The sequence below is a fragment of the Scyliorhinus torazame genome, chromosome 3 (assembly GCF_047496885.1).
Source record: "Scyliorhinus torazame isolate Kashiwa2021f chromosome 3, sScyTor2.1, whole genome shotgun sequence".
In the NCBI taxonomy this organism is placed as follows: domain Eukaryota; kingdom Metazoa; phylum Chordata; class Chondrichthyes; order Carcharhiniformes; family Scyliorhinidae; genus Scyliorhinus; species Scyliorhinus torazame.
Window position 1 is genome coordinate 203,983,980 of NC_092709.1, and position 17,302 is coordinate 204,001,281.

Below are 17,302 nucleotides of genomic sequence, written 5' to 3' on the forward strand. Positions count from 1 at the left end.
ATGCGGCCAGAGATTCGTGCCCACAGCCTCTGGCATAGGTGCGGCAGTGGTGGTTGGAGGAGTGGGTGAGTGGGCTACCCGGGTTGCCACGTGTTCCTTCCCCAGTCGACACTTGACTTCACCTTGCTCTCAGCGATGAAACTCTTATTCAGCTCCTTCCTGGGTGCTTTTTCTCCACTTCAGGTAGACTTGGGCCAGGGATTCCCAGATCTCAGTGGGGATGTTGCACTTTTCCAAGGAGGCTACAAGAGTGTCCTTGAAGCTGTCCTCCTGGGCCTCGCTTGTCGTGTTGAAGATCTGAGTAGAGTGCTTGTTTCAGGGATCTTGAGCCAGGCATGTGGACAATGTGGCCCACCCAGCGGAGCGGATCAAGCATGGTGAATGCTTCAATGTTGGCCTGAGCGAGAATACTGACGTTGATGCACCTATCCTGCCAATTAATCTTGTGGAGGCAGCACTGGTGACGATAATCTGCATGGCAATGAATTTGCCCACTGAGATACCAGGAAACAGTCTGTAATTTTTCATCTTATTTGCACTTTCTCATAGTTAACTAGGGGAACATTGATAGCATGGGTAGAGGCCATGGATAGTTGGCTAATAGGGATAAAATAAATGCATCAATTTTGGGTTGGCAAGCTGTTTCCAGTGGAGTGCCATAGGGATCACTGCTGGACCGTTCAACTATTTACGGTCTATGGGCATGATTCACTTGCCGCTCTGCGCTCAAGTGAGAGCACAACGTGGCCAGAGAATCCTGGGAGAGCCCTCTAGTGGACCTCCCGACAGCTTCCGCGCCTCGCAGGATTCACCCAAGTCCCTCGAGACTTCGGAGTCGGAACACCGCCCAAAATGGGCGGGCCAAATTACACTCGCGGAAGTAGGTCGCAAACCTACTCACAACATACCAGCCTGGGATCCACCGACCTCCGTCGATTCTCTAGCCTACCCAAGGAGGCTGCAGCTGGGCGCCGATCAGTGCTGGTCTACACAAACGTGGACCAGGTGGAATGGCACCCGGGTGGTGTCCCGGGCCATCAGAGACCACTGGCAGTCGGGGTAAGTGCAGGGTGGCTCACTGGCCCTTCCCTTGGAATGTGGGCTTAGCTGGCACCTTGGCACTGCCACTCTGGCACTGCCAAGGTGCCCAGGTGGCACAGCCAAGCCTGCAGGAGCACTGCCGGGGTGCCAGGGTGGCAGTGCAAGGGTGCCCAAGTGCCAAGGGTCAGGGGCCGAAGGGGGGCATGCACATGAAATGAGGGTGGAGGGGGGTTTGAAGGATGGTGGTGTGCAGGGCAGGTAAGTAGGGGCCTCTGGGAAGTTGGAGGGGTGATGGGTGGGAGCCCTGGAAGAGAGGGGGTGCTGTAAGGGGGTGCTGTAAGGGCCTTGGAGGGGCCTGAAGAGGGGGACCTGAAGAGGGGGGACCCTCAGGACACCGTAGCGGGGTATCCTCACTTGCACGGGGGGGGGAGGGGGGGGGGGGGGGGGCTAGTGCCCATGTGTGTGGGGAATGACATTGCCCATGGGTGGGGGGGTGTGGGGGACCCACAAACCCACTTAGAGATTGGGGCACCCTTTCAAAATGGCAGCCTGATCTCTGCGTTCAGCTCCCCATTGCTAAAAATAATTCAATGTGTGGGCTAAACTGGTGAGAAACTCCCAAGGGCCCAAAAAAGTGACTTGAGTGTCATTGAATAGCGGTGGGGAACTCGCTGGTCGAGCCGGCGGGACACTCCCTGAAAAACCCGCCACAAATTAACTTAGAAATGTTTTGGGAAAATTGTGCCCTATATCAACAATTTGGATGAAAGGACCAAATGTATGGCAGCTAAGCTTGCTGATACATAGGAGAGGTGTCAAGGGGGCATAAAGAGTCTATAAATAGGTTAAGTGACTGGGCAAAAGTTGGCAGATGGAGTATAATGTGAGAAAATATTAAGTTGTCCACTTTATCAGAGAGAATAGAAAAGCAATATATTATTAAATGGAGGCAAAGGGATCGAGGTGTCCTCGTGCATGAATTATTTGCAGGTACAGTAAGTGATTAGGAAGGCAAATGGAATGTTGTCGCTTATTGCAAGGGGAATTGAGTATACAAATAAGGAAATATTGTAACTGCACTTCAGGGATTTAGTGAGACCACATCTGGAGTAGTGTGTATAGGTTTGGGTCTCCTTACTTCAAAAAGGATCTAACTGCATTAGAAGCAGTTCAAAGGTTTATTTGACTGATTCCTGGAATGAAGGGGTTAGCTTTGATGGAAAGATTGGGCCTGTATCCATGGGGATTTTGAAAAATTAGAGATGATCTTATTGAAACATATAAAATCCTGAGAGGACTCGACGGGGATGAATGCGGAGAGGATGTTTTCCTTTAAGAATCATAGAATCATAGAATTTACAGTGCAGAAGGAGGCCATTCGGCCCATCGAGTCTGCACCGGCTCTTTGAAAGAGCACCCTACCCAAGCCCACATCTCCACCCTATCCCCATAACCCAGTAAGGGTTACAACACTATAACAACACTAAGGGCAATTTTGAACACTAAGGGCAATTTAGCATGGCCAATCCCCTTACAAAGAGCACCCTACTCAAGCCCACGTACCTATCCTGTCCCCGTAACCCAGTAACCCCCACTTAACCTTTTTGAACAGTAAGGGCAATTTAGCATGGCCAATCCACCTAACCAGAACATCTTTGGACTGTGGGAGGAAACCGGAGCACCCGGAAGAAACCACGCAGACACGGGGAGAACGTGCAGACTCCGCACAGACAGTGAGCCAAGCCGGGAATCGAACTTGGGACCCTGGAGCTGTGATGCAATTGTGCTAACCACCATGCTACCGTGCTGCCCTAAAGGGGAACCTAGAACTTCACAGTTTAAAGATTAGGGGTCTCCATTTACTTCAGAGGGTTGTTAGTCTGTGGAATTCTCTTTCCCAGTGAGCAGTGGAGGCTGGGTCATTGAGTATTTAAAGGCTAAGCTAGATAAGAATTTGATCGACAAGATCAAGGGTTATCAGGGATAGACAGAACAGTGGAGTTGATCCACTCGTATCAGATGGTGGAGCAGGCTCCAGGGGCTGAATGGCCGACTCCCGCTCCTAGTTCTTGTGAAAGACTATGTTAACTAATTAGAAAGCAGGGAAACTTTGCAGGGAAAAGGGTCAAGAATCATTTTCTTGCTTCTGATCATGTTCATCAACATCCTATTCATATGAAAACGATAGCAAAATGGGTTAGATTTTATTACCATTCATGATGACAGTGTATGTAATGGTACGATGATCCATGTAATACAATGCAAAAACCAGCATATAATTCAGCATTGTGGACAGTGCAGTTACTGGGTTGAATGTGTATGAACTTAATTTCAATAATTTTGTGGCCAATCTTCATCTCAGAATTCTACAGCGGTCTACATATTGGAAGGAATATAAACACACAGCGCAGGAAGCAGCAATGCCTTGTTTTAGATGAAGAAAAATGTTTCAAAACAGAGACTCATAAGTGTAAATTAGTAATCCAAAGGCCTGGGTGAATAATCTGGAGTTCAAATCCACAATGACAGGGTAGAAATCTGAATTTAATTCATTAAGTAAATGACAAAATGGCTAGGTGTATTGCAAGCACCAAAGTTTATGGGCCCCAATAACATCTGGGCTCTAGTGCTGAAGACTTATGCTCCTGGATTATCCATACCCCTAGCCAAGTTGTTCCTGTACAGCTACAACACTGGAATCTATCTGACAATGTGGAAAATTGATGAGCTGTGTCCGGTCTACAAAAAACAGGGCAAATCAAAACTGACTAGTCTACTCTTGATCATTAGCAAAGTGATAGAAGGTGTCATTAAAAGTGCTATCACTTACTGACCAACAACCTACTCACCGATACTCAATTTGGGTTCTACCTGGGCCACTTGGCTCCAGACCCCATTACAGCTTTGGTCCAAACATGAATGAAAGGTCTGAATTCCAGAGGTGAGATGTGACTGACTAACATTGACATTAAGGCAGCATTTGATCGAGCACAATACCAAGCAAAACTGAAACCAGTGTGAATAGCGGGAAGATCTCTCCACTGCCTGGAGTCATACATGTTGTTGGAGGTCAAATGTCTCAACCACAGGACATCACTACAGAGTTCCTCAGGGTAATGACCTAGGCCCAATTATCTTCAGCTGCTTCATCAATGACCAACCCTCCATTATACATTCAGAAGTGGGGATAATTTCATAATGTTCAGTTCCATTCGCATTTCCTCAGATACTGAAGCACTCCTATTCACATGTAGCAAGACCCGCACATCATTCAGGCATGGGCTGATGGTTGGCAAGTATTATTCTCACCGCACAAGTGCCAGGCGGTGAGCTCCAACAAAAGAGAGGTTAACCAAATCCCCTTGACATGAAATAGCATTACCATAATTGAATACCCCACCATCAACATCTTTGGGGATCACCATTGGCCAGAAACATAGACCACGGGCGGTGTTCTCCGTAGCACGACGGCAAAATCGAGAATGGCGATCAGGCGGAGAATGGCTTCCGACCCCAAAATCGGGGCAGGCGTCGGTTCGCGATGCTCAGTCCCCTCCAAATCAACATCATCGAGACGTGCGGCGCAGGCAGTCATAACGCCGTCGGAGCGCCATCAGCCGGCCCACCCGCAATGTTCCGCCCCCGATGGGCCGAGTTCCCGACGGCGCGGGCCACGTGTGGTCCCAGTGGTCGGGAACCTGGCATGCTGATTGCGGACAGAGTCCAGCGCCGCCACACTCGGCCACAATCTGTGCTGCAGGCCGAGGGGGCTTTGGCTCGGGCTTGGGGGAGTGGTGGGGGATGGACGGGAGGTGGGCTGTGGGGCCGGGCTGGGCGGGTACGTGGTCCAGAACGGCCGGCGCCATGATTTCTGGCGCGACCAGTGTGGGTGTATGCGTGCGCGGCTTCAGCTTGTTAGCACTGCGCATTTGCGGCCCGGGACCGGCGATTCTCTGTGCGTTCCACCGGTGTTCCACGCGGCGCCGGTGCTAGACCATCACCGGTACTGGAATCGGTGAGGGTTTTGTGCCAATTTTCCCATCGTGGAACACCATGGATTCTCGGCTAGAGCCGGCACTTAGCCTCAGAAACGGAGAATCCAGCCCCACATATATACTGTGGCTACAAGTGCAGTTCAGTGGCTTGGAATTCTGTGGCATGTAACTCACCTCCTGCCTCTCCAAAGCCTGTCCGCCATCACAAGTTAGGAATGTGATGGAATACTCTTCACTTGCCTTGATATGTTCAGCTCCACACCATCCAGGACAAAGCAGCCCGCTTGATTGGACCCCATCCACCACCTTAAACATTGACTCCATCCACCACTGGCGCAATGTGACTGCAATATGTGCCATCTACAAGATTCACTGCAGAAATTTGCCAAGCATTCTTCGAGAGCTTCTTCCAAGCCCACAGTCTTTAGCACCTAGATGGACAGGGCAATCAGGCATGTAGGAACACCATCTCTTGCAAGCTCCCGGTAAAGTCACACACTATCCTGACTTGGAAGTATATCACTGTTCCTTCATTGTCACTGGATTAAAATGCTAGAACTCCCTACCTAATAACACTGTGGGGCTGCAGTGGTTCAACAAAGTGATTTACCAACATTTTCAACAAGAGCAATTAGTAAATCAATACATTTTTAAATAATATAATCTATGATACCATATTACTTCTGGTAGTGCAAAGTACTGCAGATACAGCCAAGGCACTAGTGACTCAACTCACTCTTAGATGTGAATCTCTGGAGGTTTTCCTGTCTTTCAGGCTTTATTCAGAGCCTTCTTGGGAGGGTAAATGGAGGAGAAAGGAGACCGGGGGAGATAGGTAGTGAAATTACAGAGAAAGAGGAGGATATACAAAATGATGGGTCAATCCTCCCGATGAACAGTGTCGGGAATTCCATTTGCATGCAATAGCATGTCATGCATGCTTATTCAACCTTGCCTAAATCAAGTTCCCTGAACAAATCTGTACCCTGCCAGCGGGAAATTAGGACATTTAGTTTTACGACTGTACATAATTTCCCTTCTTCCATGACTTTGAGATCAGTAGATGCTGCTTTCGCCTTCTTGGGTACCACTCAACCTCGCTCATATTGGGTGTCGGTAACACAAGCGGCTCCAAGGTTGGAAGTGGAAAGAAGCTGAAGTGGATGCTGACCCTGGGAGGGAGGTTGACGTTGACAAGGGGGGGGGGTGTCTGGATGTCCCTTAAATATAGCACGTGAACCATCAATTCCATGAGGTAACAGCCCATTCCCGCCATGAGATTCGCCATGCCACATGACGCATTGGTAATGAGCCCACCACCCAGCTTAGACCTCCACCAATAATTCCTTTGGGTGTGTCTTATCCCATTTACTAAATCCATTTACTAACTTGGGTCTGAAACCACAAGTGGGGAAGGGTCAGGGGTGAGGGGATGAGGCGGGTGGTGGGAAAGGTGGCAGAGAAAATTATCTTGTGTTAAATCAAAACTGCAGTCTTTGTTCACAAAACTCTCACTGCTCTACTGATGGTTTCTGCCATTGCACATTTACCATCACCAAAGAAACTGCATTTTGGTAGCTGTTTTGGCGGACCTTTTAACTCCCGTATAGAATCAGCTGTTTATTACAACTTTTGGCAATTTAAGGCCTGCTCCACATGTACACATGCTGTTTGATTACATTTTATACATGCAAAAAGTTTTTTTTCATAAATTTAGAGTACCCAATTATTTATTTCCAATTAAGGGCAATTTAGTGTGGCCAATCCACCTAAACTGCACATCTTTGGGTTGTGGGGGTGAAACCCACACAGACAACGGGAGAATGTGCAAACTCCACACGGACAGTGACCCAGAAAAAGTTTTTTTTTAAAAAATAGTTGTTGCATTATGTAGTGTACTTTTGTTTTTGCAAGGAGAGGGCTTTCTGTACTCTGAGGATCTAAGACATCATGCATACAAACACCAAACTGTTACAGGATTAATCAGGTCAAACTGATCACAACTGACTTCAAAGTAATATCTGTTTTGCAGTATGTCCTGCAGACTTATTTTACACAGGGGTTAGTTACAAGATAAATCCGGCCGTTTGTTGAATGCAGTTATACTTCCTGCTGGAAGCTGGAATGTTGCATTTGGAGGAGTTTTTCACAGGACGCTGATGGTTACACTCTGCTGGGGAAAGGGCCTTTCCTTTTATGCAGTTAACAGTTTCCTGAATCAAGTTCAGTTTAATTTTTTGTTGGATTCTTCTCCTAGTTGCTGTTAATTTTTCTTGACCTCCCCTCTCTCTTGGTCTCCCCTGCCACTCACAAGCTAGCTGAAGACTGTTTCCAGCCCTGTGTCAGAGTGCAATCCTGGGTGATTCACTTTTTACACAACTTGTGTCTCCTTCCAGATTAAACAGTGATCTATTTATGCTTCTTGCAATTTAGTGTACTGCGCTCACCGCTCACCATGTGGTCTTCTCTACGTTGGGAGGCGGGGGTTGCAAATGCAGATTGGGTTATTGCTTTGTGGAACAAATCTATTCCAAACACAAGCTTGACCTTGAGCTTTGGGTCATGTGTCGGTTTTGATTCTTCATTACACACCCACTCTGGTCTCTCTCTCTCCTCAGCCTCCTACACAGTTATTCTAGTAAAGCTCAACAGAAACGTCACCTCAGCTTCTGATCAGGCACTTTACAGCCTTCTGGATTCAATATTAAGTGCAACAATATCAGTTCCTAACCACTGCTCCCAGATTGTTCGGACAGCAGTATTACGATCCTGGACCAGACCCCAACAGTGGCTAGGATACTGGCCAGTGTCATGAAAATATCGCTTTAAGAAATGTTTGGCTGCTCATATTACAGCAGTGATGTCAGAGTGTGGGTGGAGCTGGGCTGTCTGTCAGCTTTTTACTTTTGTTTTTGAGCAGGCTGCAGGGTGTGTTTTAGTTTTGTTTTCAGAGCTGGATAGCTGCAGTCACAGCCAGAAGGTGTATGAATCTCTCTCTGTAATCTAAAGACTGTAAATTGATTCTGGTGATTTAAAACTAATAACAGCAGTGACTTTAACCTGATGTGTTTCTGGTAAAAGGTGTTTTAAGTCGTTGTGGATGTTAAAAGGAAAGCTTAAAGGATTACTTAGTGTTGTATTCTTTGGGGTTGTATTTGAATTAATGGTTGCTAAGATGTTCACTGTATGTTTTAAAAAGGTTGTTTGAGTTCATAGAATAAACATTGTTTGGCTTTTAAAAAACACTTTTCCATTTCTGCTGTACCACACCTGTAGAGTGGGCCGTGTGCTCCCCATACCACAATCTATTAAAAGTTGTGGGTCAGGTGAACTCCATGATACACTTTGGGGTTCTCTAAACCCTGGCCCATAACACCAGGAACACCAATATTTTATTTTAATTTTGTAAGACTGTGAGGAAAGGATACCTCGCTCCAGGAGTGATTATACAAAAAACAGGGATAAGGGGCGGGATTCTCCGACCCTGCGCCGGGAAGGAGAATCGCCGGTGGGCCGCGCGGATCGCGCCATGCCATCCCCGGATGGGCTGAGCGGTCGTAAGAAAAGAGCCGAGTCCCGCTGGCGCCGTTCTAACCTGCTCTGGGCCAGCGGGACCTTGGCGTTTAAGGGGTGGGTGGCGGCCTTTGGGTGGGGAGAGGGGGTCTGACACTGGGGGTGGCCTCCGATGTGGCCTGGCCCGCGATTGGGGCTCACCGATCGGCGGGCCGGCCTCTGTGGCTGGTGGCCTTTCCTACGCGCCAGCCCCTGTATCCTGCGCCATATTGCGTTGGGGCCGGCGCGTTAAAGGAGGCCACTGCACATGCGTGCTTTGGCGCCGGTGCCACTGTGCATGTCCCCGTTGGCGCCGGCGCAACTGCGCATGTGCGGATCCCGCGGCACACAGTTTGCGCCGGGATCTGCAGCTGGAGCGGGGCGAACCGCTCCAGCGCCGTGCCGGCCCCCTGGAGGGGCCAGAATTAGTCATGGGAGCGGCACGTTCACGCCGTCGCAAAACACATGGATACTCTGCCGCGGGATTGGAGAATCCCGCTGAAAGTGTATTAAAATAAACTTTATTACAAACACAGTATTAAAATATCTTCGACGTCACACAAGAAAATAGCTTACAATTATCCCTTAAACAATGCTAATCAATACAGTGGCAGAATAACCCTTAACTGATATTGTTATTCCCACTCAGACAACAAAAAACCCTCAGCTCTCAATCCACTTTCAAGTACAGTTAGCACTCAGGAATACTTGCTGTACAAAAATATCTGGATGCTCTAATTGAGAAAGAAAGATCGTTTGACACAACTTTAAAGAAAAGACCTGGGGCGAGATTCTCCGATCCCCCGCCGGGTCGGGGAATCGCCGGGGGGGGTGGCGTGAATCCCGCCCCCTCCGGTTGCCGAATTCTCCGGCACCGGATGGGCCGAAGTCCCGCTGCTAGAATGCCTGTCCCGCCGGCGTGCATTAAACCACCACTCTTACCGGCGGGACAAGGCGGCGCGGGCGGGCTCCGGGGTCCTGGGGGGGGGGGCGATCTGGCCCCGGGGGGGTGCCCCCACGGTGACCTGGCCCGCGATTGGGGCCCACCGATCCGCGGGCGGGCCTGTGCCGTGGGGGCACTCTTTTCCTTCCGCCTTCGCCACGGTCTCCACCATGACGGAGGCGGAAGAGACTCCCTCCACAGCGCATGCGCGGGTATGCCGTGAGCGGCCGCTAATGCTCCCGCACATGCGCCGCCCGGAGATGTCATTTACGCGCCAGCTGGCGGGGCACTTCCGCCAGCTGGCGGGGCGGAAATCAGTCCGGCGCGGACCTAGCCCCTCAAGGTTAGGGCTCGGCCCCCCATGATGCGGAGGATTCCGCCCCTTTGGAGCGGCGTGCTGCCGGACTGATTAGCGCCGTTTTTGGCAGACATCGTGCCGATACTGGAGAATTTCGCCCCTGAATCCTGTCAGAACCTGGCTGTATTTCATCAGAAGCTACTTTTCAGCACATCTTCCAATCACACAACTCTGAACGGCTTGGAAAGAAACTGCAAATCTGTCTGTTGGCATATCTTTAACTGGACTGCAGTGAGAGCAGATGTTTGACTTAGAATCATAGGATCATAGAATCCCTACAGTTCAGATGTAGACCATTCGGCCCGTCGATTCTGCACTGATCCTCTGAAAGAGCACCCTACCTTAGTCCACTCTCCCGCCCTATCCCTGTAACCCCATAACCCAACCTAACCTTCACACTAAGGGGCAATTTGTTCACATGGCCAATCCACCTAACCTGCACATCCTTGGATTGTGGGAGGAAACCAGAGCACCCGGAGGAAACCCACGCCACAATGACTCATTTAAATAAGCTGATCTGGGTTACGCCCAGTGAGGGTGAAATCCAGATCGTGAGGTCTCTCGAGATTCCGTTGGATCTCACGAGACATTTTGAGCATCGCAAACCTCGCAAGGGGCCTCTCGCAAGATTCAACAGCTCGTCTCAACACCAAGTTGGGCTCGACGAGGCACTGATTTGCGCCCTAACTGTTGTCCAGGTCTGCTGCAGATGGGCATGGACTGTCTCAATGTCTGAGGAGTTGTGAATGATGTTGAACATTGTGCCATCATCAATGAGCATCACCACTTCTGACCTTATGATGGAAGGGAGGTCATTGATGAAGCAGCTAAAGAAGGATGGGGCTAAGGCTAAGACTACCCTGAGGAACACCCGCAGTGATGTCCTGAGACTGAGATGTTTGACCACCAACAACCTTCCTTTGTGCCAGCTATGACTCCAACAGTGGTGAATTACCCCCCGATTTCCATTAGGTTTCCTTGATGCCACCCTTGGTCAAATGCTGCCTTGATGTCAAGGGCAGTCATTCTCATCGCACCTCTGGCATTCACCTCTTTTGTCCATGCTTGAATCAAGGCTGTAATGAGGTCAGGAACTGAGTGAGCCGAATGGAACCCAAAATCAACATCTGTGAGCAGGTTGTTGCTGAGTAAGTGTCACTTGATAGCACTTTATATGACCCCTTCCATCACTTTGTTGATGACCGATAGTAGACTAATAGAATGATAATTGGCCGGGTTGCATTACTCCTGGTTTTTTTTTTGGCAAGGCATAACTGGGCAATTTTCCACATTGTCGGGTAGATGCCAGTATTGCAGCTGCACTGGAACAGCTTGGCTAGAGGGGCAGCTCATTTTGAAGCACAAGTCTTCAGTACTATTGCCGGAATAGTGTCAGGGCAGCCTTTCTGGTATCCAATGCGTTCAGTCATTTCTTAATATCAAGTGGAGTGAATTAAATTGGCTGAAGACTGGCATCTGTGATGGTGCTGGGGCATCCAGGGGAGACCGACATGGGTGAACGATTCAGCATGTCTGGCTGAAGATTGTTGCAAATGCTTCATCATTGTCTTTTGCACTGATTGAGGATGGGGATATTTGTGGTGCCTCTAAAGCTCTCTAGGGTAAACAAATCCACAGGTTTGCTACCCTCAGAGAAGAAATTCCTCTTCGTCAGTGTCTTAAATGGGCAATCCCTTACTCAGGTCCTAGACTCTCCCACAAGGGGAAAAAAAATCTCTCAACATCTATCCTGTCAAGTCCCCTGAGAATCCGACATGTCTCAATAAGGTCGCCTCTGATTCTTTTAAATTCCAGCAAGTATGGGCAGCACGATGGCGCAGTGGTTAGCCCTGCTGCCTCACGGCGCCGAGGTCCCAGGTTCGATACAGGCTCTGGGTCACTGTCTGTGTGGAGTTTGCACATTCTCCCCCACAACCCAAAGATGTGCAGGGTAGGTGGATTGGCCATGAAAAATTGCCCCTTAATTGGAAAAAATGAATTGGGTACTCTAAATTTAAAAAAAAAAAAATTCCAGTGAGCACAGGCCCAACCTACTAAATCTCTCCTCATAAGAACATCTTTCTGTACCCAGGATGAACTGAGTGGACCTTTCTGAACTTCCTGCCTGTCCTTACGAAAAGTCACATACCCCTGAATATTTAGTTCCCAGTTTTGATCTCCTTGTAACCACCTCTCTGTAATGGCTATAAGATCAGACCCATTAACCTCAATTTATGCCGTTAATTCATTTATTTTGTGCCGAATGCTATGTGCAGTTATGCAGTTTGCAAGAACACTGGTCTCAGCTGATTCAGATATCGGCCGTCCCAATGGCACAGCCCCCACTTTCCTCAGTCCAGATGCCAGTACCCCACTAACTGAAACCCACTTCTCACACACCAGTCTTTGAACCACACATTCATCTCTCTAATTTTAAGTATCCTATGCCAATTTACACGTGGCTCAGGTAAGGGACTAGCTGAGTACAGGTGTGTCCCTCTTGCTAGTTCCCTGTCCTGCTGTCACAGACCCAGTCTAGCAGTTATGTCCTTGAGGACTCGGCTAGCTAGGTCAATAGTGGTGCGACCAAGCCACTCTTGGTGACGGACAATGATGTTCCCAACCCAAAGTTCAATCTGTGCCCTTGTCAACCTCAATGTTTCCTCCAAGTGGTGATCAATATGGAAGAGTACTGATTCATTAGCTGGGATCAGTGGTTGCTGGTAGTTTTTTTTTTTTGGGGGGGGGGGCGCTAGTGGTAATCAGCAGGAGGTTTCCTGGCCCACATTGACACCCGATTCCATGAGACTTCATGGGATCCAGAGAAAATGTTGAGAACTCTCTGGGCAACTGCCTCCTGACTGTATACCCCTGTGGACGCTTGCCACATGCCCAGGAATGGTGATAGTGGTCTCTGGGACATTGTCTGAAAGGTATGATTATTTCAGTCTGTCCATGTCAGGCTGTTGCTTGACTAGTCTGCGAAACAGCTCTCCCAACTTGAGCACAAGCCCCCAGATGGTAGTAAGGAGGGCTTTGCTGGGTCTAAAGGCTGGATTTGCAATTGTCACTTCCAGGGTTAATGCCAGGTGCTCCATCCCGTTCCATTCCTTTTTGTAGGTTTCCGCGTGGCCTGGCACAACTGAGTGGCTTGCTAGGCCATTTCAGTGGAAATTTAAGAGTCGACCACATTGCTGGGGGTCACATGTAGGCCAGAGCAGGTAAGGGCGGCAGATTTCCTTCCCTAATGGGCATTAGGGAACCAGATGAGTTTTTACATCAGTAACAGTGGTTTCATGGTCATCATTACTGATGCTAGCTTCTAATTCCAGATTTATTAATTTAATTTAAATTCTACCAGTTACTGTTGCGGGATTTGAACCCTTGTCCCCAGTGCATTAGCCTGGGTTACTAGTCTGGTGACATCACCACGATGTCACTACCACTACACCTCATGGGAATACACAAACGTGAACACAATGTAATTGAAGATATATTTACAAGAGTGAAAACTATATACAATGGTTGTACACCCATGCCTCCCTTGTGCCTTCAAAACCTCTTTATCTTTCTTTTTCCAATACTATGTCTAGGTGCAGCCCCAGCATCCACAGATAAGGTGGAGGCAGTCTGATGGCTACTGGGCCCTGTCGATTGTGGTGACTTTGGTGAGCATCCTCTGGTGTCACAAAGCTTTTCAGGTCCCTCCCTGCTAAGGATTTCGCCCTCTTCAACCTGACCAGCTGGATGCGATAAGGGTCACTGGCAGAAGGGAGGCAGAGTGGTTAAACACCCTTAGAGTGTCCTGGATCTATGTGCCTAGCTGGTGCGCCAACCCCCTATGCGTATCCGGTGGGACCTCCTTGACTGCCTGAGGAGACGTGACACCTGGAGGGAGGTCAAGGTTCACTGTCCCCCTCTCACCTAGCCACTGCTGCACTGCACCCATGTCTAAAGTGGTGGAGGGCAGGTCCAAGTGCACATCCAGCAGCCACTGTGCATTTTGCTAGACCTGGGCCTTCAAGGCAGCAACCACGCTTTCCATGGAAGTAGGCAAGTGTTTGCGTATCGGAGCCATGACAGCAGACAGAATGTGGACGGAATCCTCCAGTCTTTGGCCCAGTATGTGTATGGCTCTGGCATCTCCTGCCTATCTCTGCATCTCCAGCAGGTCTCTTATGGGCAAGTCCAGGTGCTCCTGATATGCATGTGGCTGAACAGTGGTCTGGTCTCCTGCAGCCCTCTGAGTGTCAGAGACCTCGGCTGTACCTTCCTCTGTCAGCTGTGGACCCATATCTGATGTACTCACCAGATGGTGACCCTGAGATTACTCTAGAATGTGCAGCCGCTGAGGTGCAGGATGCAGGTGAACACTGAGACAGTGAACCTTCTAAGGCAGCATCCTCAGAGGGAGGGTTGGACGTGGAGCTGTGGCTGGTCTCCATTGTGGGCCTATCACCTTTCTTGCTGGTACCTGGAATGGAGAAAGGAATGATTACTGGATGCCTAAGCTGGCATTATTGAAACAATGTCTCACTCTGTTGTCTTAGCCGACAACTGACATACTGGAGGCATCCTCACTGGCTTGCTTGGAGAGTCCATAGAATCCCCACAGTGCAGAAGGAGGTCATTTGGCCCATTGGGGCTGCACTGACCCTCAAAAAGACCATCCTACCTACGTCCAAACTCCCGCCCTACCCCTGTAATCCCTAAACTGCACATCTTTGGATTGTGGGAGGAAACTGGAGCACCCAGATGAAACCCACAAGATGGGGAAAATGTGAAAACTCCACACCAAAGGCTGTAATTGAACCCGGGTGCCTGGCACTGTGAGGCGGCAGTGCTAACCACTGTGCCACCATATCTCACCTTCAACAAAGGCACAGTCCTGCTCCTCCCTGGCTAGTTCAGTAGCCTGCTGCAAAAGACTGAGGATTCTGGTGTTGGATAGGTTACCTCTGGTCTTGGCCCACCTCCTCCTGCTCTGCATGTTCTTGCCAGGATTGAGTGTCATCCCAATGGATGCATGAGTAGTTTAGGAGCATGCATGATATTCCAGCTCGTGAGTCCTCGCCAGTAAGTGTTTGACAAGCAGGGCATCCTGCAACTGATGGAGCATTGACAGCATTGTGGTTGGTCCACATTCAATGTATCTGTTCCATCTGCTGCCTAGCCCTGCATCCTAATCTCCTCTCTGACATACCTGTGCACTTGCGCACTTACACAACCTAATTCTCATATGAGTGTCATTTTGCAGAGAGTAAACGGTGCACTTACCCTGGAGGAGCCCTGCAGATTGTTCACCGTTTTTCTGCACTGCTCGGCAGTTCTCCTTTGGGCCTCACGACACTAACCTCCACTGTGATTTTCGCACAGGCCGCCATGGTCAACCAGGACCTCTTGCCGTCATCCCAAGGAAACAGCACCTCCTGCCAGTCTACGAAGGCCTGGAGGACAGTCTGCTGGGAGGCTTCACTGAATCGTGGGGCCACACTTTGTCTTCTCCGTGACATTCTGGTCCAGGAAAAATCTTGAATGACAGCCAGACAAACGCTCCTTGCCTGCAGTGGGTGAATGGCTGTCCAGCTCCCCTTTAAATATGGTAGCCAGATCTTCAACCCCATGAGGTAATGGTGGGGATGATGACGTCCTGCCCTCCCCAGTCGTGTGAATCGGTGAATCCCTTGCAGATGCATAGGGAATGAACTGCCCAACACAAGATCGCATGACGTCTGCTCTCCCACTCCTATAGCGGAAAACACTCGCACTTTGCACCCACCACCAAACTTAGACCCCATAGGGAAAATTCCAGTCATTGTTTGTGTAAATAGATTTGTTACCTGTCGTTTTTGGCCACTTTTAGCTTTGCAATGTAATTTCCTTTTAATGACCTAAGTATCCATTTATGTTTTGTTGACACTTTATGCTGCTGCTATAGAATCTGTGTTTCTTTTCATTGCCATATAATCTGATATAAAAACTATAATCTGTGTTTGTGCTTTTCAGATGCCATTTTTGTACATTTCCTCTTCCACTGTGATTGTCAGTTTGATTATTACAAATCTGATTTCCAGTTAGACACATACATTTAGATTTAAATAGAGCACTCCTTGTTTAATTTTATCCTTTCCTGTGACATGGGTGTCGCTGGCTGGGCCAGCATTTGATGCCCATCCTTAATTGCCTTTGAAATAAGTGGCTTGCTGGGCCATTTCAGAGGGCAGTCAGAATCAACCACATTACTGTAGGGCAGGAGTCACATATGTACATTCCGTACATAAAAAGAAAATACATAGGGCAAACATAAAATATACAATGTAAATAAATAGGGATGTAAGAAGAGGATCTGTTTGAGAGAGCACGCAGAGAGTCGCCACACTCCGGCGCCATCTTGCATATTGAACATATTGGCAACATGCTTTATAAAAATAACGTCACTTGTCCTCATGCCAAATTACTAAAGTCACCTTGGTTTCATGTGAATATGTTTGGAGTGCCTTTCATTTTTCAGGGATGGGGAAAAAGAGGAGAAAATGGCTTCAAGAATTTTGTATCATTCTTACTATCCCATGCAAAGGAAAGGGTTGTGTTTTTTTTAAGAATAAGTGACATCACCCTATGGGTGATTATAAATGAATCAAAAAAAGGTTTGCCACTCCTTCTACCAAATTGGTGTAAACATGTTTCGCCCTGGGCATGGGATAGTGGAAATTTGAGACAGGATCTCTGCTCCTTTTTCCATCTATCATAATCTGTGCTGCATTTGAAGGATGAGTAAACATTGTAGAGCTGTTCAGAAATGGGCAGCTGTGTCCTACCATGCAAATACAAGTACCGCCTAAAATGTATAAATACACCTGGCCCCAGAAATTGGAAAAGGGTCAGGGATGATAATATTGGTGAGTGAAAAGGTCACCCCAATGTGGTGCCTCCCAGCCCCTGCCCTGCACACAGTACTGGAGAGCAACCCAGCACCCAAAATCCTTTAAGTGTTGGACAGCATATGGACAGCATATGCTGTAGATGTAAACTTACTATGTGTAACTGGTCCCACATAAGAAATCAAGACAAATAACACCCCACTTACCCCAGTCTATATTACACTCTTTCTAGATACATTGCACAGCTCCCATGTTTGCTTTACAAAGAGGGGTTACTGTACTACTAAGTGGCATGAAATTGCACTTAAAAAGTTTGTTCCCAAGGGACATAGGCTTTTTTATGCTGACATACTGTTTAGGGAAAGGTAACAGCTGACAAGTGCAGCATTTATTCTGCTTCAAAAGGTTTGCAGTGAACTAGCCCTTTAAAGTTGACCTTACCAGTCCCCAATCTCTTATTAATCCATGTTTAGAATGACAGATTGACTTGTTGCCAAGTTTCAGCCATTGCGATATTGTCAATTCAAATAAA